The sequence below is a fragment of the Camelus bactrianus genome, chromosome 13 (genome assembly GCF_048773025.1).
Source record: "Camelus bactrianus isolate YW-2024 breed Bactrian camel chromosome 13, ASM4877302v1, whole genome shotgun sequence".
Classification (NCBI taxonomy): Eukaryota; Metazoa; Chordata; class Mammalia; order Artiodactyla; family Camelidae; genus Camelus; species Camelus bactrianus.
Window position 1 is genome coordinate 75,043,522 of NC_133551.1, and position 23,628 is coordinate 75,067,149.

Here is a 23,628-nt window from a genome sequence, read left to right on the forward strand (position 1 = left end):
ACGAGAGGCTTGACTCATGGTTGAAGGCTATTTCTGTGCCGTGGCCATCCCAGGGCTAGGCTATGCTACCTCCAGGCCCTGCCCAGGGCAGAGGGTCAACCACAGCCAGTCCTTCCCAGCACTGGCCAGCACTGGCCACCCCAGTACACCGCATCCTATAAAGGGGTCCCAAGTGCTAGTCTGCTGGGAGGTCCCAGGGATATGACATTTGAAACAGCTAACACGCACCATCAAAAGCTGGCCTTCTCTCTAGAATCCACTGTGCACATCCTGAGCCCTTAGTCGAGTTATTCTCCCCAAATGTGATGCCTTTCCCTGGAATCTGTCTAAAGTTTACCCATCCTTCAGAGCTCAGCTTAAGTTGAAGCAGTGCTAAACCACTCCAGCCCTCAGTGGACCCTGAGCAATTTAAGCCCCTCTTGTCCAAACCACCATAGCAAAAACAAACAGATGCAGTGTTCATTCATTACATCATGTGGGCTGGCTTGATTTGCACCCCCAAAAGATCCACATGATTTTCAAGAGTCAAGACCCTTCCCTATGCAGGGAACTAAATTCAATATCTTGTAATAATCTATAATGAAAAAGAATCTGAAAAAGAATAGATGATAGATAGATAGATAGATAGATAGATAGATAGACAGACAGACAGATAGACAGATAGATAAATGAATCACTTTGCTGTACACCTGAAACTAATCCAATATTGTAAATCAACTATATTTCAATTTTTAAAACAATTTTAAAAGACTCTTCCCTGTGCAGTCTTTATGTCACCTAGCACAAGGCTAGAAAACAGGCAAAGTTCTGGCAACAAGCCCACAAACTCTCAGGTGCTCCGGCAGCCAATGCTCTGGGAGGAAAGAGAGAGGGAGGCTCGACAGGATAACTGTAGAACATTCGGTGAAGCCCACAATATGTATTTAATGTGTGATAAGGGAATCAAATGAACAAGTGAACAAACCAATAAGCCTGGGTCAATTTGCTTGGTAAGTTAGCAAGTGGACATGGTAAGGTCATGGCTGCAGACAAGATGTCTACACAAGCCACATGGCCTCCCTGAGAGCACTGCTTAGCCTAAGCCCCGTCCACCCCTGCAGTGCTACCCAGCTGCCTAGAGGGTCTGCTGTTGGCCACAAGAGGACCAGGAGACAGAGACACAGAGAGAGAGGCTTTCAAATCTGAAGGGACATGTCACCCTTATGTAAAGTGGAGGAGGTGGCATTTTATTGAGCATGGAAACCCTTACCCCTAAGCTATGACCAAACCGTACTCAACCCTGGTTCTGGCTGGTGGCAAATGAAGGAACTGGTAATTGAGGAACTACCTGGACTCCAGGTGCATGGGCACATGGCACTGAGAAGCCCAGGAGAAGTGGCAGGGCCACCAAGAGGAAGGAAAGAGCGCTGCTCTCAAGAAGGCTGGAGAGATTGAGGCGGGGCTCCATCCAACCTTGGAAGTACCAGGAGCTCAGTACAAACTATACGATTGGGAGAACCACAGGGCCAGCCAGCTGTGACCAGAAGCAAGGACGAAGCCCCTGGTGCTAGGTCACAGTTGGACCAGCCACCAGGTCTCATGACACAGGATCCTGAAATCTGCCCACTTCAGAATCAGGCTGATGAGGGGGAAAAGGGTGGGAAGGGATAGACTGGGGGTTCAAGATTTACAGATACTAACTACTATATACAAAACAGATAAACAACAAGTTCATACTGTATAGGCAAAGGGAACTATATTCAGTATCTTGTAGTAACTTATGGTGAAAAAGAATATGAAAACTAATACATGTATGTTCATGTATGACTGAAGCATTGTGCTGCACACCAGAAATTGGCACAACAGTGTAAACTGATAATACTCCAATAAAAATATATGTACGTATAAAAAAGAATAAGGCTGATTCTAGATTCACCCACCAGAGGTGAAACTCGGCTCAGAGGTGAGATTTAAGTTGCCAGTGATCGTACAGATTGGAAAGACTGAGGAGATGCTTTAGATGGTGTATACATTTTTACTAGGATAAATTTAGCCTGTTTAAAACAAGAAGAAAAAATTCATTGACAGATTTTCTTTCTGGATTTGTAATATGATATGAAGGTAGAGATACGCTCCTTTCTTTTTACATTCATTTTTACGTAGACTTTACTTCTGCATCAGTGACCTGGTGCTTTACATCCTCACAGGGTATCATTGGTGTCATCTCGCAGTATCTTCTAATATAAATGTATGTCTTCTCTCCCAATGAAGTTATAAGCCCCTTGAGGGTGGGAACTGGATCTAATTCATCACTAAATCTTGTGCGGAGCCTAGCAAAATGCCAGGTACCAGTTGTTAGTCAGTTAATGCTGATTGTTGGTAATTATATAGCAGTTACAGATGCAAGTAACTCAGCAAAGAAATTCCACTAGGAGGCCCAACCCGAGGCTGAACATTCCTCACCTAATAAAGGATACATTGAGTTTTTATAGAAGTGCTTTTCCCCCTCAGGGGTTAGGAGGCTTCACAGTTTCCAATTCCTATCAGCAGCCAAACATTTCTGAGAGAGCAGAGGGCACTTATAGGAAGAAGGTGTGGAGCTGTGCAACCCACAGAGACAGTCCTTATGGGAGGGATCACATGGTGCAGAATTTAGAACCAAGAACTTAAGAACAGTCATTTAAAACCACATTGCTCCACCATTTGCTACCCATCAGACTGACAAATTTTAAGGATTGACAGTAGCTAATGCTGGCAAAACTGTGAAGCAACAGGGAGTCCTAACTACAGATGGGAGTGTGAACTCATATAACCACTTTCAGAAACTACTTGGCAACTTTGATAAATAGGAAACAACCTAAATGACCATCCACATACAAACAGATAAATATACTGTGGTATATCACACAATGGAATACAATACAGTAGTTAAAATTAATAAACTAGAACTACAGGGATCCACATTGATGAATCTCATGAAAATATGTTAGAAAACTCCACATTTATAACTCAAATCCCCCCAAAAAGGAGGATTCGGTAAAGTAGCAGAATATAAAATTAACATCCAGAAATCAGTTCCAGAGAGAAACTCCCAACTTAGTAAGAGATGGACAAAACCACTTTGAGGAAATTTTAAAACACAAAACACAGAAGTATTCTTGAACAAATGGGAAGATGTAAGCTGATCTTGGGTGGGATGATTCAATAGTTATTAGGGTATAAGTTCTTCCAAAGCTAATTTGCAAAGTCAATGCCATTTGATGGAGCTAGACAAATTGATACTAAAGGTCATATGGAAAAATAAACTTTCAAGAACAACCAGACACTGAGAAAGAAAAGCCTCAATGGGAGAATAAGCCCTACAGGACATTAAAAATACTACAAAGCCCTCATAACTAAAACAGTGTGGTACGGGTGTATCAATAGACAGAGGCATAGAAGAAGAAGTTCAGATACAGAAGCAGCTGCATTTGGAAATTCTGCATATGGTAAAGATGATCTTTCAAATCACTGGGGCAAAAACTGACTTTTTGATAAACACCGCTGGGATAACCAGCTAACAATTTGGAAAAAGATAAAATTATATCCACACTTCACACCAAATACAAGAATAAGTTCAAAACGGATCAAAGATATAAATAAAAAGGCTAAAACCATACAAGTACTAAAAGGAAATGTAGATGATCTCTTTACAACCCGACTGTAGGTAAAGATTTTATCACTCTGATTCAAAAATACATAAGCAGTAAAAGATTGATAAATATGACTATATTATATAGTCTATATATAAAATAAAATTTTTATTATAAAATAAAAATATTTTGCACCTGAGACACATTTTCGATTCAAAGATATAAACAGATTGAAAAGAAAAGGATAGGCAAAGTATCATGCAAAGAGCAACCGCAAGAAAGCTGGAGTGGGAAATCTACACTAATATCAGACAAAATAGACTTTAAACAAAGACTGCTACTAAAGATAAAGAGGGACATTTCATAATGAAAAAAGTGTCAATGCATTGGGAAACAATTATAAACACATACGCACCCAACAACAGAGCACCAAAATAGATGAAGGAAATAATGGACAGAAATAACACAGAAATAAATAACTCTACAGTAGTATTCAGAGACTTCATATCCTACTTCCAATAATGGGTAGAAACACTGATAAAATATCAACAAGGAGATGGAAGACCTGAATAATGCCATAAACCAACTAACCTAACAGGCATCTTTAGAACACTCCACTCAACAACAGGATATATATTCTTCTCAAGGGCACACGGAATGGTCTCTAGAATAGATCATATTCTGGGCCATAAAACAAACCTCAGTAAATATAAAAGAATAGAAATAATGCAGAGTATGTTCTCCAAGCACAATAAAGTGAAATTATAAGAAAGTAGCAAAAAAGGGGAGAAACACACAAATATGTGTAAATTATAAAAGACACTGTTAAATAATCAATGAATTAAAGAATAATTTACATGGAAAATCAGATAATACAATGAGATAAGTGAAAATGAAAACAAGATACCAAAACTTACGGGAAACAGCAAAAACAGTGCTTAGAGGGAAACACACAGAGGGAAATATATAAAAGAAAAAAAAATCTCAAATCAATAACCTAATCTTCCACCTCAAGACTTGAAGAAGAAGAGCAAAGTAACCCTAAAGCAAACAGATGAAAAATATAATAAATAAGAAAGTGAAAATTAATAAAATAGAGAACAGAAAAACACAGAAAAAAAACAATGAAAAAAATCTAGTTTTTGAAAAGAGTAACAACATTGACAAATCATTAGCTTCATTGACCCAGGGAAAAAAGAGAGAAAAGTCAAAATGCTAGAGTCAGAAATGAAAGAGGGGACATTACCATGACCTTACAGAAATTAAAAAAAAAAAAGATTATAAAGGAAAACACCAACAAATTAGATAACTTAGATGAAATGGACAAATTTTTAGAAAGGTACAAACTACTAACTAAAACTGACTCAAGAAGAAATAGACAATCTGAATGTACCTATAATAAGTAAAGAGATTGAATTAGTAATGAAAAACATACCCACAAAGGAAATCCCAGGCCTAGATGGCTTCACCACTGAATTCTACCAAACACTTAAAGAATAATTAATCTTTTACAATTCTTCACAAACTCTTCCAAAAATTGTAAGAGGCAAGAACATTTCCAAACTCACTTTATGATACCAGCATTACCCTGATACCAAAACCAGACAAAGGCATTACAAGAAAACTACTCACCAATGCCTCTTTGGAATATGCATGCAAAAATCCTCAACAAAGTATTAGCAAACTGAATCCAGCAACATATAAAAAGAATCATACACCATGACCAAGTGAAACTTACACCAGGAATTCAAGGTCAGTTCAGCATCTCAGTAATACATCAACTAAGTAATGCATTATATAAATAGACTAAAAAACAAAAATCACATGATCATCTCAATACACAGAAAAAGCATTTGACAAAATCCAACACCCTTCCATGATTTAAAAAAACATTCAACAAACTAGAAAGGAACTTCCTCAACCTGATAAAGGACATCTACAAAATATCTACAGTTAGCATCATACTTAATGGTAAAAGACTGGATACTTTCCCTCTAAGATCAAAAACAAAACAAGGACATCCACTATCATCACTTCTATTCAACACTGAACTGGAAGCTCTAGCCAGGGCACCTAGGCAAGGGAAAGAAACAAAAGGCATCTGGATTGGAAAGGAACAAAAAAAACTATACAGTATAATCTTGTTTATCTATTCTACAATTTTGAAATCCCAGTCTATCCCTTCCCACCCTCTGCCCCCTTGGCAACCACAAGTTTGTAGTCTATGTCTATGAGTCTATTTCTGTTTTGCATTTATGCTTTGTTTGTGTTGTTTTTCTTTTTTTAGATTCCATATATGAGGGATCTCATATGGTATTTTTCTTTCTCTTTTGGGCTTACTTCACTTAGAATGACATTCTCCAGGAGCATCCATGTTGCTGCAAATGGCGTTATGTTGTCGGGTTTTATGGCTGAGTAGTATTCCATTGTATAAATATACCACATCTTCTTTATCCAGTCATCCGTTGATGGATATTTAGGCTGTCTCCATGTCCTGGCTATTGTAAATAGTGCTGCTATGAACATTGGGGTGCAGGTGTCATCCTGAAGTAGGGTTCCTTCTGGATATATGCCCAGGAGCGGGATTCCTGGGTCACACAGTAAGTCTATTCCTAGTCTTTTGAGGAATCTCCATACTGTTTTCCACAGTGGCTGCACCAAACTGCATTCCCACCAGCAGTGTAGGAGGGCTCCCCTTTCTCCACAGCCTCTCCCGCATTTGTCATTTGTGTATTTTTGAATGATGGCCATTCTGACTGGTGTGAGGTGAAAAAAACTATCACTATTTACAAAGGAGATGATCTTATATACAGAATATCCTAAAGAACCCACTAAAAGAACTTAATAGAACTAATGAACAACTTTAACAAAGTTGCAGGATACAAGGTCAATATACAAAAATCAATTGTATTTGTACATACTTGCAACAATCTGATAATAAAATTAAGAAAATAATTCCATTCACAATAACATCAAAAAGAATAAAGTACTTAGGAATAATTTTAGCAAGAAATACAAAACTATGAAAATTGGAAAACATCTTTGAAAGAAATTAAAGACCTAAATAATTGGAAAGACATTCATGTCTGTGAGTCAAAAAACTTAACATTAAGATGGCAATACTCTCTAAATTTCTGTACAGATTCAACAATCCCTATCAGAATTCTACCTTACTTCTTTGTAGACATTGACAACCTGTTTATAAAATTCATAAGGAATTGCAAGTGATGCAGAATAGCCAAAACAATCCTAAAAAAAAAAAAAAAGAACAAAGTAAAAGGACTCATATCTCCCAAATAAAAAACTTACCACAAAGCAATGATAATCAAGACAGTGTAGTAACAGTCCAGGGATACACATACAGATCAATGGAGTAGAATTGAGAGTCCAGAAATAAATCCACACATCTATTGTCAATTTATTTTCAAAAAGAGTGCCAAGATCATTCAATCAGGGAAGAACAGTCTTTTCATCAAATGGTGCTAGGACAACTGGATAACTACATGCAAAAGAGTAAAACTGGACCCTTACCTCACACCACATACAAAAATTAACTCAAAATGAATGATTCAAAGACCTAAATGTAAGAGCTGAAACTATAAAACAGAAGTAAATCTTCATAACCTTGAATTCAGCAAAGCATTCTTAGATATGACACCAAAAGCATGAGCAACAAAAGAAAAAAATAAATCAGACTTCATCAAAATTTAAAACTTTTGTGACTTACATGACACCAAAACATACCCATGGAATGGGAAAAAATATTTGTAAACCACGTATCTGGTAAGTGACTTGTATCTAGGATATATTAAGAACTCCTACAACTTAATAATAAAAAGACAAGGGGCTTAATTTTAAAATAGGCAAAGGATCTGAGTAGACATTTCCCCAAGGAAACTATACAAATGGAAGATACACAAATTTACACAACAACAGTAGTCAGGAATATGCACACCAAGACCACGATGAGATACCACTTCCCATCCACTATGATATCAAGAGTCAAAAAGTCAGCTATTAGCACGTGTTGCTGGAGAAATTGCTGCTGCTCGGAGTGTAAAATGGTGCTACCACTTTGGGAAAGTCTGTGTCTGACAGTTCCTTAAACAATTAAACATAGAGTTACCATATAATCCAGCAGTTTCTCTACTAGGTATACACCCAAGAGAAATGAAAAACATGTCTGCACAAAAATTGTATGCAAATGTTTATAGGATTGTTATTCATAAGAGCCGTAAGGTGGAAACAACTCAAATGTCCATCAATAGGTGAATGGATAAACAAAATGTATGGGGGAATGCCATCAGCCATAAAAAGAATGAAGTACTGACACTTGCTACAACTTGAATGAACTTTGAAAATATTACACTAAGTCAAAGTCCACGTGCTATGTGATTTCATTCACATAAAAGTCCAAAAGAGAGATAGGGAAAGACTGAAAGTAGATTCATGGTCACAAAAGACTGAGGGGTAAGGTGTGGGGGTGGAGAGGTAGTGGGCTGGTAGCTAAATGATATGGGTTTTCCTTTTGAGGTGATGAATATGTTTAAAATTACTATTGTGAATATACTAAAAGTCACTGAATTGTACACTTGAAATGGGTGATTTGTATGGTGTATGAGTTATATCACAATAATGCTGTTGTTAAAATTTTTGTAATTGTAAGTTTGATGAAAAGATATTCACACAGTCTTCCAGTATTATCTCATGAGATACTTACTAATTACAAAAAGGAAAACCAGCAGACATCACCTTAGTCAAGTGATTAGGTAACACTGCCGTCAACGAGACAGACAGACACCGCGCACTGGCAAGATGCCCTGAAAAGGACACGACATTACCTCTGTGGTATTTTGGACAGAACGGTGTAATCGAATCTAACCGTAAGCAAACATCAGACAAACCAGAACTAAAAGGGCATCTACAAACTATCATGTCAAACTCAAAAATGAAAGAAGAAAGACTGAGGAACAGTTCCAGATGAAGAGACTAAATGCCACTCATGACAGTTAAATGCAACCCGAGATCCTGGATTGGATCCTGAACCAAAATCAAACAACAACAACAACAACAATTTATCTTGCTTTTGCCATAACAAACATTCGTGGCACAATTGTTGAAATTTCTATAAGATCTGAGGATTAGATAATAGTATTGTATCAGAGCTAATTTCCTGATTTGGTAGCTGTCCTGTGCTGAGGCAGAAGAGCAGCCTTGGTCTTAGGAAACACACACTGCAGTGTTTGTAGGTGACAGAGCATCATGGCTACAACTTAAATGTTGCAGAAGAAAATTTAAATGTTACGTTTGTACACTATTCCATACGTGTGTGAGCATATGTATGTACATATGTGCACACAGGGTGTGCATGTGTGTAGACAGAGAACGATTAAGCATATGTAGTAAAATAGTGACAATTGTGAAATTTGGTGAATGATATTTGTACTTTTTTTGCAATTTTTCAAAATTTGGAAATTGTTTTTAAAAGTTGTTAATTGAAAAAGTGTTTGCAACGGGTGGACCTAGAGATTATCATACTAAGTGAAGTCAGTCAGTCAAAGAAAGACAAATAGATGATATCACTTATATGTGGAGTCTGAAAAAATGATACCAACAAACTTATTTACCAAACAGAAAGAGATTCACAGACACAGATAACCACCTTATGGTTACAGCGGGGAGAGGGAAGGGGAGGGAGGGATAAATTGGGAGTTTGGGATTGGCAGACACAAACTGTTATGTACAGAATAGATAAACAACAGGGTTCTGCTACACAGCACAGAGAACCATATTCAATGACTTGTAGTAACCAGTAATGAAAAAGAACATGTATATATATCTATGTACGTATCACTGAATCACTGTGCTGTACACCAGAAACTAACACAACATTGTAAATCATCTATACTTCAATTTTTAAAAATGGGGGGAAATTTTTTAAAGTGTTTGCAGTACATGCAGTGATTTATATAAAGTTTAAAAACATACGAAAGGAAATTATTCATTGTTTAGGGACGCATATACATGTAGCCACAGTACAGAAATGCTCAGGATGATGGCTAGCCAGCCCTGGGAGGCTGGCGCAGAGCACAGTACCGTGTTTTATCCTCAAGCTCACAGTGGTGCAGGGCTAGGCATTTCATTATGATTTATATTTTTATATATCTGAAATACTGAAAAATATTTTTTAATTTAAAAAACTCCTCTTCTTTTATTAATTAATTTTTAATTTAACAAAAATGTGGTGTGAAGGTAATTAGGTTTTATCTATCTTTAATGGAGGTACTGGGGACTGAACCCAGGACCTCATGCATGCTAGGCACACTGCCCCATTGAGCTCTACCCTCCCCCCGTAAAATACTCCTCTTCTTTGTCCACCTCTCCCAGCTCCCCTTCCATCCACTTTCCCCGGCTCCTCCGATGATGCAGGATTTTATTCAGCAGCCAGTTCCCTCTCGCCCTCAGACATATTTCAACAGCACTGAGAAATTCTCAGTGCACACAGGGGATGGATTCCCTGGAGAAAGAGACTAAGGAGAGCGAGCACCACACACACATCGCTCTCCTGTGGAAAGGAAGACGTCTCGCCAGACAGCAGTTGGCTGCTTCTGCAAAGGACGGAGGAGGGGAAGGCTCTGCACCAAGACTGGGGGTGTCTGGGGCTGCAGAGGGAGGTGGCTTCCCAGTCTCAGGGGGGAGCTGGGCAGGGGATACCCAGTACAGGGCAGAGGGGGGAATATCGGCTGGAACCCAAGGCCCAGGCTGGAGACGCGCCTCTGCCCGCCCTCTGAGCAGCACTGTGGAGAGCAGGGGCCAGTCAGCTGGTTGGAGAGGGCGCCTATGATGGGCTTTGCGGCACCCCCAGGCTTTAGGGAGAGAAGCAGAGAAAATCAACAGGAGTCCCCATCCTCCTGGGAGGACCGTGGAGCAAAGACGAGGCAATGAGGGAACCTGCCAGCACCTGAGAGTCCTGGCCAGGCCGGGAGTGCTGAGCAGGGGCCCTCGGGGGGAAGTCCACTCGCTCGAACAATTCTACCTCCCATGCCCGAGAAGAGCAAGGGCAGAAATTGGATTTCTGGGCTCCGGGGAACCGGATCTCTCGCGTCCTGAAAAGGGGCGTGGCCTGGATGTCAACACTCTGTAACCTTCCTGCTGAGTGGCCTGGGGCGACATTTCCAACCTCTAGAATATGTCTTCTCACCCGTGAAAAGGGAGTCAAAAGTACCCTGGGGTGGGGAGGACTCAACAAAATAAGGAGCGCATGCCCAGGGTGTTCAGAAGCGACTGGACGCCACCATGAGTGTCCTTTGTCCCTGCCTCTCCTCCTCTCACCTCACCTCTCCCAGAAACATCCTAGAAAGACCAGTCATCTCTGAGTCCCAAGGAGCAGGAAGCTCACAGTTTCTCAGGAAATGGTGCTAAATCTTGGCATGAGAAATGCCCACGTGTGACAGAATCAGACATCTCCAGAACAGCCCAGCCTGGGCCCCTGGAGAGCCTCTCCTTGTCTTTGGGAGCTCTGAAAGTTCCTACCTGCATCCATCCACAGCTATCCCTCGTCCCCTTCTACCCATCCACAGCTACCTCCCCTTCCCCCGGCCAAGTCTGGCCAGAGCCTCCGGCCCCCACACCTCACCTCCTACCGGAAGCTATGTCAGAGTCTTCCAGCCCCCGGTGGCCCTCACACCCTCCCCTTTGGCAGGCGGTCACGTGCTGCTTGAGTTCTCAGTTTCATGGCTTAATCTTCCTGTGAAATTTACACTTCTGGAGTTCAAGAACCACATACATATTCTATTTTTTCCACATTCTCCAAGGCTGGCGGCACAAAGCCAGACTACCAGTATGTGAATAATAGGTACTTGTGGACTTGAGGTAATAAAACACATATTCATTTAAATTTTTTAATTGGAAGAAATGACTAAAATTAGATAATGAAAGTTCTGCCTCGTCTACCAAATTTGAACTTTTTCTAGAAACACTTTTTTTTATGGACTTTGCAGGGAACCAAGCAATTAATGCCTTTTCATTACAATTTAGGACTGAAACTGGAATATTAAAATTGCCATTCAGTGGGATGTGCATGAAATGCTAAAAGTCTCCTGGCGAATAATTCCTGGTTATAACAACATGCTGTATACTTAAATCTTACTCCTAGACATGAAAAAAGACAGTTAAATCAACTTTGTCCATTTAAATATCATTTTAAGATATCTAGAACCCATCTCTTTATTGCTCAACAACCCTTAGCAATTTCTTTTGCCCTCATTTATTTCTGGTTCCCAAGGGAATCCTGTCTGATTTATTGGAAATTAGTTCTTCCAGCTAGTAAATGCTTTAGATTGTTTTCATATAAATCACCCTGAAACCTGCTAGTGCACCAATGCCTGGTCACAGTGAACTCCTCCAGCAACGCTGAACACATCACATCCTCTGCCTTGTGAGAGGCACGTCTGCTCACTGGCAGGACGCTCCGGAAGCAGGTAGGCAGGTCTCTAAGGAAACTTGTGTTTACTTCACACCACACGCACTACACCCTATGCACATACACACTTATCCTTTACCTCCTGCTTGTGGACAATGACTGGCTATCTGTCAGCAAGCCAGCTACTGCACGGAATCAGTTACCCCAGAACCGTCACAGTACGTGGATGAGTCACCGCTTAGGATGGAAGCACTCCCACCGGGGGTTGTGTGTTTCAGTCCACCTGCGTCAGTCAGGGAAGGTTGGACCACACTGCAGTAACAGAGCAGGTCTATTTCCTGCCCACATCACATGGCTGTTATGGCCTAGCTGGGGTTCTGTCACACACGGTCCTCACCAGAGAACCCAGCTGATGGAAGCTCCTCTCCATGTGTCCTCCCAAAATTGCCATGGCAAAAAATGAATGTGGTGAACGGCTCTGGGCTGCTTAAAATGTGTGCCTTGATTTGCATTTCTCTGATAATTAGTGATAGACTTACCGTATGACCCAGGAATCCCGCTCCTGGGCATATATCCAGAAGGAACCCTACTTCAGGATGACACCTGCACCCCAATGTTCATAGCAGCACTATTTACAATAGCCAAGACATGGAGACAGCCTAAATGTCCATCAACGGATGACTGGATAAAGAAGATGTGGTATATTTATACAATGGAATACTACTCAGTCATAAAAACCGACAACATAACGCCATTTGCAGCAACATGGATGCTCCTGGAGAATGTCATTCTAAGTGAAGTAAGCCCAAAAGAGAAAGAAAAATACCATATGAGATCCCTCATATATGGAATCTAAAAAACAACAACAACAAAAAAGCATAAATACAAAACAGAAACAGACTCATAGACATAGAATACAAACTTGTGGTTGCCATGGGGGTGGAGGGTGGGAAGGGATAGACAGGATTTCAAAATTGTAGAATAGATAAACAAGATTGTACTGTATAGCACAGGGAAATATACACAAGATCTTATGGCAGCTCACAGAGAAAACAATGTGACAATGAATATATATATGTTCATGTATAACTGAAAATTTGTGTTCTACACTGGAATTTGACACAACATTGTAAAATGATTATAAATCAGTAAAAAATGTTATATTGTTGTTCAAAAAAAAGAAGTGTGCCTTGAAGGGACACGTGTCCTTTCCAATCACATTTCACTGGCCAAAGCAAGTGACATGATCACCCCAAACATCAAAAGCCCCGAGGAAAGGGAAGCTCACCATAAATGCCCCAAAAGTGGCCGGCACTAACGGCGGTCAAACTACCCAACTCTTCCTTCGCGTGCGCCAGACACGGCAATCCCTCCACCTTTTCTGTCTGTCTGTCTGTCTGTCTGTTTTCACCATAAAACCAGGAACCTTCAGCCTGGCCAGCAGGCCCCTTCCTACTCTAAAAAGTCTAACAGTCTGCCACATTTTAGCCCTTAAGAATCCTAATGTACTCTTTATAGGAATCAATTTTAAAAACAAATGGTTGTTATCTAGATAACAACTAGGCACAGAGAGAGAGCTCTTCAAATTGACAAAGAAGGAAGAGGGAGGGAGGGAGGGAGGCCTTGGAGGCATAAGTGGAAAATAAAAATCACAGGATTCTCAGGCTCTTCCGCAGAAGAGAAGAACCACTTCATTCTCATAGCCCGGAGCCGCTAGACAAGAGCTCAGGAAAGGCGGGGACGGGCTGGGGATGGCGTGGTCCCCGGCCCTCCTCCCCAGGCTTCCGGGAGATTAAACACATCCAGCTCCCCTTCCCTGCCCTCCCCCCTTTCAGCTTTCCACAAATACAGAGCTATTTTCAGAAGAAATCCTCCTGTAAAACGGCAGGATATAATGCTCACCACAATACAAATGTATGTAAAATATCATCTGCAGAAATCATTTCTAAGTTGAGATACCGTCCGAAGGCAAAGTGATCTATATGCGGGGAGACAGGGCTCGTGCATCTTTCGGAGAAATGATAGGGCCTTATTCGATGATTTAAAGAACAGCACCATAAAAAAAATTCCACATATTATAAATATTTAAATATAGTTTATTATACTCAATACCTGTCCCAATGCATCCTCCGTACAGATCTCTTCCAACTGCGCTCAAGGCGGAGAACTCGAAGAATGCTCGCAAGTATCCCCCCCAAAACCAAACCAACCATCAGCCAGAAAACTCTGCCATGCTTCTGGAAGACAGGGCTGACTCTTAAAACCGACTTACCAAAAAGCAGTAGCAGGAGTTTGACCGGATTTTGATGAGAGAACGGGGTTGCAAAGGCAAGGAACTGAGTGAAAGTATTTTTATTCATTTTCAGGTCATGCTTCTAAAGACCACATTTCATGAGCTAAAAATGCCTAATATTATTAGGTACAATTCTGTACTTTAAATGATTTTTTAAATTTAGGCCGCCCAAAGTGGGAGGGTACAGCTCAGTGGTAGAGTGCATGCCTATCATGCATGAGGTCCTGGGTTCAATCCCCAGCACCTCCATTAAAAAATAAATAAATAAATAAACCTAATTATCTTCCCACCCCCACGAAAAAAACCTTTAGGCCACCCATACTGGAACTCGTATGCATACAATACTTCCATTCATGTGTATCCATCTCCGGATGATGAGATAGCATGCTAAGGGCAGGAAAGATTCTGAATAAAATATAGGTTCCCACTTGTTCTGTTGCTGTTTTCAAGGGTCCTGTCATTTCAGCATCAGAGATTGGGGAAATCGCTAATGGAAATCTGACAGCTGGTGACAACTTCAAACTGTGAGCCTCTCCTATAAAACCTACCCGAAAACCTGAAGAAGTGCCCAGAGAAAATCATTTTCCAAGCCTCGTATTCTTTTCCCACCGCCTGCTTATAGAAATCAGGTTGCCTGCAACACCCGCGTCCAGACAAGTGATGCAGTGTTCACCTGCGCGCTCTGCCCCGGGGCCCACGCTCATGCCCACTCTCCCTCACCCACCCGCACCCGCGGGTGTAATCCTGTGCCTCGGGGTCCGCGTCCTTCACCCCCTCGCTCACATCCCATCTCCGGCAGCTCAACTTCAGTGGAACTTATCTCCTATTATCAGAAACGTCAACAGTTTTTGAGAAACAGATGCAGTTGGGCTGCAGTAACCTACTTAAGTGCCATAAATTCCAGAAGGCGTTTGGCTTTCGTTGCAGATGTGTGACTTGAAAAATGACGCTCTCTAGAGAGCAAATGACTATTTTTAAAGGGCCGGCATAAGATGCTGGACTCCTCAAAAAGTTTTGGCACCTGTGGGGATCTATCATGTGATGTGGACTCTCTGCAAGATGAAATCAAGTGCCTTGGCTTTTAGTGTCTGATTTAGGATCTCAGTCCGGTGCTTACCCAACACAGATCACCCTCAGGCTCTCAGCTCCCTCTCCCTCTGCAGGTTCCACATTTACTGCCCACTCTTGGTTCAGATCCTAACCCTGCAAAGACTAGAGCTGTAACCCCACTAAGCCTCACTCCTCCATCTGTAGAATGGGGGTCATGTACCTCACCTGGAAGGGTCGTTAGAGGCCATAAGACCAGGGGGCTCGCAGCACCACGCCTGGCACGGAGCAAGTACTTGGACATGGTCTTTCCCACAGTCACCACCGCTCCAGCGCAGGGCACTCCATTCAGCGGTTAGCAATGGCCAAGAGCGCAGACGGTCCATCTGGGCTACCTCTGGTCCCCGGTTCTAGCTCCACCTCAAGAATTCTGAATATGAGATCCGAGGGGCTCTTTCCTCCAATGACTGCATTTCCGCTGCCAGGCTCTTGGACCTCAGCCCCCTCTCACTTTGGGATTTGACCACAAAGGACTGGCATGTTCCTTGATGAGAAAATACACAAGCTCCTGGAGGATGCAGCCACTTGCGGTGAATCGAGCGGTGATGTCCCAGCTGAAGGCCAAGTGCCAAGGCCCCCGGCCAGGTTAGACACCCTCACAGCAAGGAGTGAGCTTCCAGGACTTGTCAAACCTTAGCCTCAAAGTGGAGAGGAGCAGGTGGAGGGGCTGGCTGCTAACACACTTCCAACATCACATCAGCATCAGGGTCTTACAGATCTCATCCTGCAACCCTACTAGAAAAGTGAGAGCGCCAGGAGGTTAGAAGCAAAGACACCAGACGCATATTGACATGTGATGATCCAGGTAACACCCCTTGGCTTTTTCTAACAGCTCCCAACAAAAGATGGCACTATTGCCCCCCGGCCCTGGAAACGTGCCGAAGGAACAGGACGTGGTGGATATCCACCCATTTCACAGATGAGAATGTCAAGGCACAGAGAAGCAGGAACATCTGTCCAAGGTGACACAGCGAGTACCCAGGCTTCTCAGGAAGTGAGCCCACCTGCCTGGACACCCAGCTGTTCGGTTATCACCCTTCTCACCGCAGGAAGAGAACGTTCTTGGAGAAATAACAAAGGGCCCAATGTTTCACCAGGAAGCTGATTCCTGGGGGTTTGCAAACTAGTGGTGCAGAGACCGTCAATAACAAAGTGCTTCCTCACCATCCGCTGCATTTGTTATCACTGCTTCTGTCCTCATCCCTTGTGCCTTGCAGCTGTACCAGATGTGGAGAAAATTACATGTTCCCTGAAATTTAATGACCAAATTTAAAGCAATTTCAAACTAATCAGGGTTCTGTTAAGCTGATTTTATTAATGTAACAGTTTTAAGAGTTTAACAAAATGAGGCACTTGGAAACCTTTGTTGTGGATGCTGCTCATTTAGGTGCAGAAGGCACAGTGCCACCCAAGAAATCCTCCTTCAAAAAGAAGGACGATGTGTGGGGCAATGGAATAAGGCTTCTCGAAAATACACGATTATCAATAACACCGTGCGTGGGAGGACCCCATACCCAGCACTTAGGCTATTAGGAGCAATTTATCCGTGGTGCTTCGGCAGAGGAAACTTCCTAAGACGCTTCTAGCCAGAACAGCAGGCTTCGGTAGTAACTTTAGAATCATCTGTCAAGTCTCCAGAACAAAGCTCTGAAGTGTCCTACCTACTAATTCTTTTTATTGAAAATAGAAGCATCGAAACTTTCGTTTCTCATGTAGACTGCGGACAAATTCCTGGCACCCTTCCCCTGATCAAGGGCGCTTATAAACGGAGCTGTATTCAAATGAAGCCAAACAACCACCACCACCACAAACCAGACCCTAATGGTCCTTGAATCTTGCAAGCACAATCTGCAGCATCTCATTATTTTTCAAAGATAAATCAGAAGCTAAAATCCAGATTTTAAAAAAATGACCTGTGCACCTGTCTAGAAGGAAGTTGTCTGGTCATTAAAGAACTAAATATGCACCCCTCACAAGCTGTGTGACTTTAAGTGAGTGATGTCACCTCTCTGAGCTTATTTCCTATCAGTAAAACATGGGTAGCCTCCTTCATCGTGAACTTTGGTGGAGGTAAATGAGTTAGTGCATTTGAAATAAATCGCCAGATCGGCTGATGCATCAGGGTTCACCAGACATGGCAGAGATCATAAAAACATTACCTCAGAAATACAGAAGGAAACTCATGTCTCAAAAGAAACAATTTACTCAATGTGAAAGTCCAGAATAATCACTGACAACTATTCTTCTGTCTGTTTGTTATCAGACAAAATAGTTTTTACAATAAGGAACTTCCAAAATGCCAAATGAGATGCTGTACATTTAACAACTTTAATAAATGTTTGATAAAAAATAAATAAAGTGCTTAAACCAGAGCCTGGCTCACAGAGAGCCCTTGAACCACACCCATCACCGCTCTGCGGATCTGAGGCACACGTGGTACCACATGGAAAGTCCATGCATCATGACAGACGCATCAGGTTTCCCGTGTTTGTTTTTTTCTTTGTTTCTATTTTTACCTTACAGAAGTGATACATTCTGGTAAAAAAAAAAAAAACAAAAAAACCCTCAAACAGTTGGACGCATCCCAAGTAAATAGTGAAGTTCCCCTCTCGCACTAACTTTATTGTCTTTCTCAGAAACAGTCACAGTCAACAGCCTCATGCACGGTTTTTCCAGAGCTTTCTATGCACGTGGCTGTAAAAGGTCTATACGTGTTTATATTACATGTCGTCTATGTTACGTATACATATATAGGAGTAATTTACATTACATGCAGTGCATCCCTCTGTACATTACATACAACCCCTGTGCACCTCCACACGTGTCTGTTCACACGGGTAGGTTTTACTATGTTATCCTCTGGCTTTCTCTTTTCACTTAACAATACATTATGGACCTCATCCTATGTCGGTACTTGCAGATATAACTCATTCTTTTTATTTTTTTTACTGTAATTTAATTTTATTTTTGATTGAAGTCTAGTCAGTTTCCACTATTGTGTCAATTTCTAGTGCACAGCATCGTGTTTCAGTCACACATACACACACGTATTCTCCTTTTCATGTGTTTTTCCGCTACAGGTTACCGCAAGACATTGAATATAGTTTCCTGTGCTATACAGTAAAAACTTGTTGTTTATCAGTTTTATATATAGTAGTTAGTATCTGCAAATCTCGAACTACCAATTTATCCCTTCCCTCTCCCTTTCCCTCCGGTAACCATAAGTTTGTTTTCTATGTCTGTGAGTCTGTTTCTGTTTTGTAAATTAAGTTCATTTGTGTCTTTTTTTTTTTAGATTCCATATATAAGTGATATCATATGGTATTTTTCTTTCTCTTTCTGGCTTATTTCACTTAGAATGATGATCTTCAGGTCCATCCATGTTGCCGCAAATGACGTTATTTTATTCTTTTTTTCTGGCTGAGTAGTATTCCACTGTATAAATATACCACAGCTTTTTAGTCATCTGTTGATGGACATTTAGGTTGCTTCCATGTCTTGGCTATTGTAAACAGTCCTGCTATGAACATGGGGATGCATGCATCTTTTCGAATTAAAGTTCCCTGCAGATAAATGCCCAGGAGTGAGATTGCTGGATCATGTGGTATAGCTCATTCTTTTTAATTGCTGTGTGGTCATTCATGGTCTGCATGTGGTACACACCATTTAACCTTTCCTTTACTGTTGGCATTCAGGTTTTCTCCAGCGTTTCCCTATTAAAAAAAAAAAAACACCCTGCAGCAAGGACTAGTATCTTGTGTACAATTCTGCACACACAGCGACCCATGATGGGGAGAGATAAGGCCAAAAGAGGATGGCAGTCAGGGGTAGAGGATGGATGTCCAGTTTGCGTATCACTTGTTAATAAAAATACAGAGCTTAAAGGGTAATGCTTGATACTACTTTATACCCACCAGGTTGGCTATTATTTTTTAAAAATGGGAAAAAATAATTGGAGAATTAGAACTCTTGCTGTCAGTAGGAATATGAAATGGTACAGTCACTGTAGAAAACAGTGTGATGGTTCTTCAAAAAATTAAGTCTAGAATTACCATATGATTCAGGAATACCACTTCTGGGAATAGACCCAAGAGTACTAAAAACAGGCACTTGAACAAATATTTGTACAACCGTCTTCATGGCAGCATTATTCACAATAGCCAAAACTACCCAGACGTCTATAGACAGATGAATGGATAAACAGAATGTGGTGTGTGCATATAACAGAATATTATTCAGCCTTAAAAAGGAAAGAACTTCTGGCTTATGTTACAGCATGGAGGAACTTTGAAGACATTCTGCTAAATTAAATAAATCAGACACAAAAGGACAAACGCTGTATGATCCCACTTATGTGAGGTTCCTGGAATAGTCAAATTCCTAGAGACAGAACGTACAAGAATGGGTGGCAGGGGCAGGGGGAGGGGAAGTAACCCGGCAGTATTTACTGGGGACAGAGCTTCATTTCGGGAAGATGAAAAAGTTCTGCAGATGGATGGTGGTGATGGTTGCACCACAGCGTGAATGTACTTAACGCCACTGAACCGTACACACAAAAGTGGTTAAAATGGCAAATGTTATATATATTTCACCACAATTTTTTTAAACATGTAATGTTTTGCTTTGTTGTAGGCTCAGCCCAAATGTCCCTGCATCCAAATAGCTGCCTCAAAGAAGCAGCTTCCAAAGAGCTCTAGGAAAAGAACTGTATTCATTATTATGTGTCTCAGAAGATCTGGCCCCTGCTTTCAAATGTGTTACACTAACAGGTTGCGTTAGGGAGGGGCAGGTAACCGAATCATCAATGACAGTAAAAATGCCAATAATCCTGCCCCTACCAAGGAGTGTGGGCTTTTCTGAAATCCAGAGGGCAGGCAAACCAATGTTCCTCTTCGTCTCTATAATTTTCTGCATGTTTAAAATATCTTATAATACTAATTTTTAAATAAATACTAACAATACTAACATTAAAAAAGACCTGAAAACGGCCATGAAATTCTATTCAGGAAGTCTAGAATGCCTGGGTTCCCAGATGTTTCAATTTTATGATCCAGCTTTTAAAAATGTAATGGAGACACAAATATAAAATTGACAACTTTTTATTTTGCTAAGCAAGGATGTTAAAAAAAAAAAAAAGCCTGCCATCTGCTTTCAATATTATTAGTAAAAGAAGGTATATTTTATGTTAAAAAATGAACTTGGAGATACGAGACTGTCCTTCCCAAAAAAGAGGCGATGCATCCCTTCCCACCATGAGTGCTCAGATGCTTCACTGCCCCAGTTTCACACATTTTGCCAGAGATTCTCTGGAGGATGGCAATCCTTAGGGTTCCTGGATTTGGGACCCCCACCCCCAGCCCACAGCCGTCACCTGCAAACCCGGAGACATTTCCAATCTCAGCTCAAAGCCACAAATGTTCCCCTTGCCCCTGGTCACCCTGCCCCAACCCTGTGCTCCCCCTGCCCTATTCTAGCCCCTCCCCCACACCGTTGCTGGTATAACTTCATCCCCTGACGTACATCCCTCTCTCACTGGGGACCATCGCCTGCCTCCTCCACACCCATGTGCATTACTCCTCTCCAGGGAGACTCTTGACTTACACCTGCTGGGAGACTCCTGAGCTACAGCCCCCAGGGAGACTCCTGACACCCACCAGAAAACTCTGAATTACACCCAGCAGGAAAATCCCAAATTACCCCACCAGGGGGATCCCAGATTATATCCACCAAGGGACCGTGAATACACCGGCCAGGAATATGCACCAGGAGGTGAATATTTCTCTACACTCTCTGTTCTGCATTTTTCTTTCCTTAAACGACTTTTTTCATTCCCTCAAAAGTGGTCTATTGTAAGGAATAGTGCCTGCTACCTCATTTCCAATAAATGATGTTTAATGAGTGAATAGATTAAATAATGAGTTACTAAGCCTCATACTAAGTAGGTCTAGCAAGATGATCACCTACAGAAAAATGATGGCTTGTGTGGGGACTGTATCGTCGTGCAGCGGGTGGGGTCAGAGCTGAGCCATACGTGAGGCTGCCATCTGTCAGCTCCCAACCGCAAAGGGACGTCTGACAGGTCAGCCTGTAAGCAGCGTCACCACACTGATAGCAGAGCTAACGTTTCCTCGGTGGTGCCCATGTCTGCGCCCCAGCACTATGCATTTGTACGCACCATCTCACTGTATCCTCCAGTGCGACTCGGGAGGGCACGTCACTAACCTTTTCTCATAGATGTTTACTTTGAAATACTTTAGGACTTCCAGAAAATTTGTAATAAAGAAATGGTAAAAATAGTTCTTGTAGATCCTTCATGCAGATTTCCCAATTGTTAACAGACCTCATTTGTGTTCTCTCTACACACACACACACACACACACACACACACGTTGTTTCTGAACCACGTGAGAGGGAGATGGAGCCGCAATGCCCCTTCATCTCTAAATATTGTGTATTCCCTGAAAATCAGATCCTTACCACTGACATAAAACTATTACCTAATGCATAGACCTTCACATTTCATCAACTGTCCTGTAATGTCCTTCAGAGCAAAGGAAAGAACCAAGGCTCACCTGGCCCAGGAGCCCACCCGGCACCACAGCCACGTCTAGTGTTTACATCTTAGTCTCCTTTAATCTGGAAGGGTTCCTCTGGGTTGTTTTGGGGTTTTTGTTTGTTTGTTTGTTTCGTGACCTTGACATTTTTCTTAGAGTACAGGCCAATGATTTTGTGGAAGTCCCTCAGTTTGGGTTTGTCTGATGCTTCCTCGTAATTAGGTTCAGGCTGTCCGTTTGGGCAGGAACGCCACAGAACTGGTGCCGCGCCCTCCTCAGTGCCCCGCGTCCGGAGGCACGGACGGCCACTGCCCTGTTAGTAGTGATGTTCCCTTGGTCACTTGATTAAGGTAGAGTTGGCCATATTTCTCCACTGTGAATTACAACTTCCCCCTTGAAATCTGAAGAATTTGGGGGGGAGTTATGCTGGGACTTTATAAATTCTTTCCACATTGGCAATCTACCACGGGGAAACCTTTCTTTCTTCCCCACTTATTTATGTTTCCTCACAGACGTGCAAATAGATGAGTTATCAAGCTTTTTAACTTTTGCCAATCGGACAGGTGAAAGACGATATCTCAGAGTCGTTTTAATTTGCATTTCTCTAATTATGAGTGAAGTTGAACATCTTTTCATACGTTTAAAGTCCATTTGTGTATCTTTTATGTGGATTACCTTTTCATGACTTCTGCACATTTTTCTATCTGGTTCCCCCTCTCCTCCAATTTCAACAGTTCTTCATAAATTAAGAATTTAATATGAAAAGGAATATATGTATGTATATGTATGACTGAAACATTATGCTGTGCACCAGAAATTGACACACTGTAAACTGACTATACTTCAATTTAAACAATGGTTAAAAATGTTTAAACATAGCACCCCACCAGAAAAAATTAACCCTTTATAGCTGATATATTTTGCGAATATTTTTTTCTCACTGTCAGTTGCATTTTTCGGTGGGGGTGGGGAGGTGAGAGAGGTAATTAGGTTTACTTATTTATGCATTTTGATTGTGCTAATGGTGGTGAGGTTTTTTTTGTTTGTATGTGTTTTTTGCCATGGCAAAAGTGTTTATGTAAAAGTGTTTAGTTTTATGTAATCAAATTAATCAATCTTTTCTTTTACTACATGTGGAGCCACAGTTAGAAAACTTCTCCTCACTCCCATGTTATAGGAAAACTCACCCACGTTTTCCTCTAGTCTTTTTATGATTTCATTTTTCATCTTTAGGTCTCAGATCCATTTGGAGTTTATTCTCATGCATGGTGTAAGATACACACCTAATTTTATCTTTTTTTCCCAAAGGGCCACCCAGGTGTCCCAGCACTGTGTACTGACAAGTTCATCTCTGCTCCCACGATTCGAGATGCCACCTTGATCTTATACTAAATTCCGTGTGTAGTTGGCTCTCCTGCTGCACTGTGTATTCAATTCCACTGCTCTTCTAGCTCCTCAACACCAATACTAGTTTAATTATAGAGGTTTAATTATATAATACTTCATTTTAAAGTCTGGCAGAGCTGTTCCCCCTAGTAACTTTATTTCTCAGGATTTTCCTGGTTATTTCATATTTGATTTTTCATAAGCACAAAAGTATCCGTTGTCTAGATCCACAAAAAACCTTATTGGTATTTTCAC

At 41.4% G+C, this 23,628-nt stretch overlaps 1 protein-coding gene and 1 non-coding gene across 2 annotated transcripts in view; one reads left to right on the plus strand and one right to left on the minus strand.

The window, feature by feature from the left end:
• The window catches only part of LOC105071175 (calmodulin-binding transcription activator 1), a 567,239-nt gene that overhangs the window by 465,031 nt on the left and 78,580 nt on the right, over positions 1–23,628 (minus strand). The gene's annotated exons all lie outside the window — the stretch shown is intronic.
• On the plus strand, positions 14,503–14,575 carry TRNAD-AUC (transfer RNA aspartic acid (anticodon AUC)). The gene has a single exon. It is a non-coding gene; the product is annotated as a tRNA-Asp (tRNA).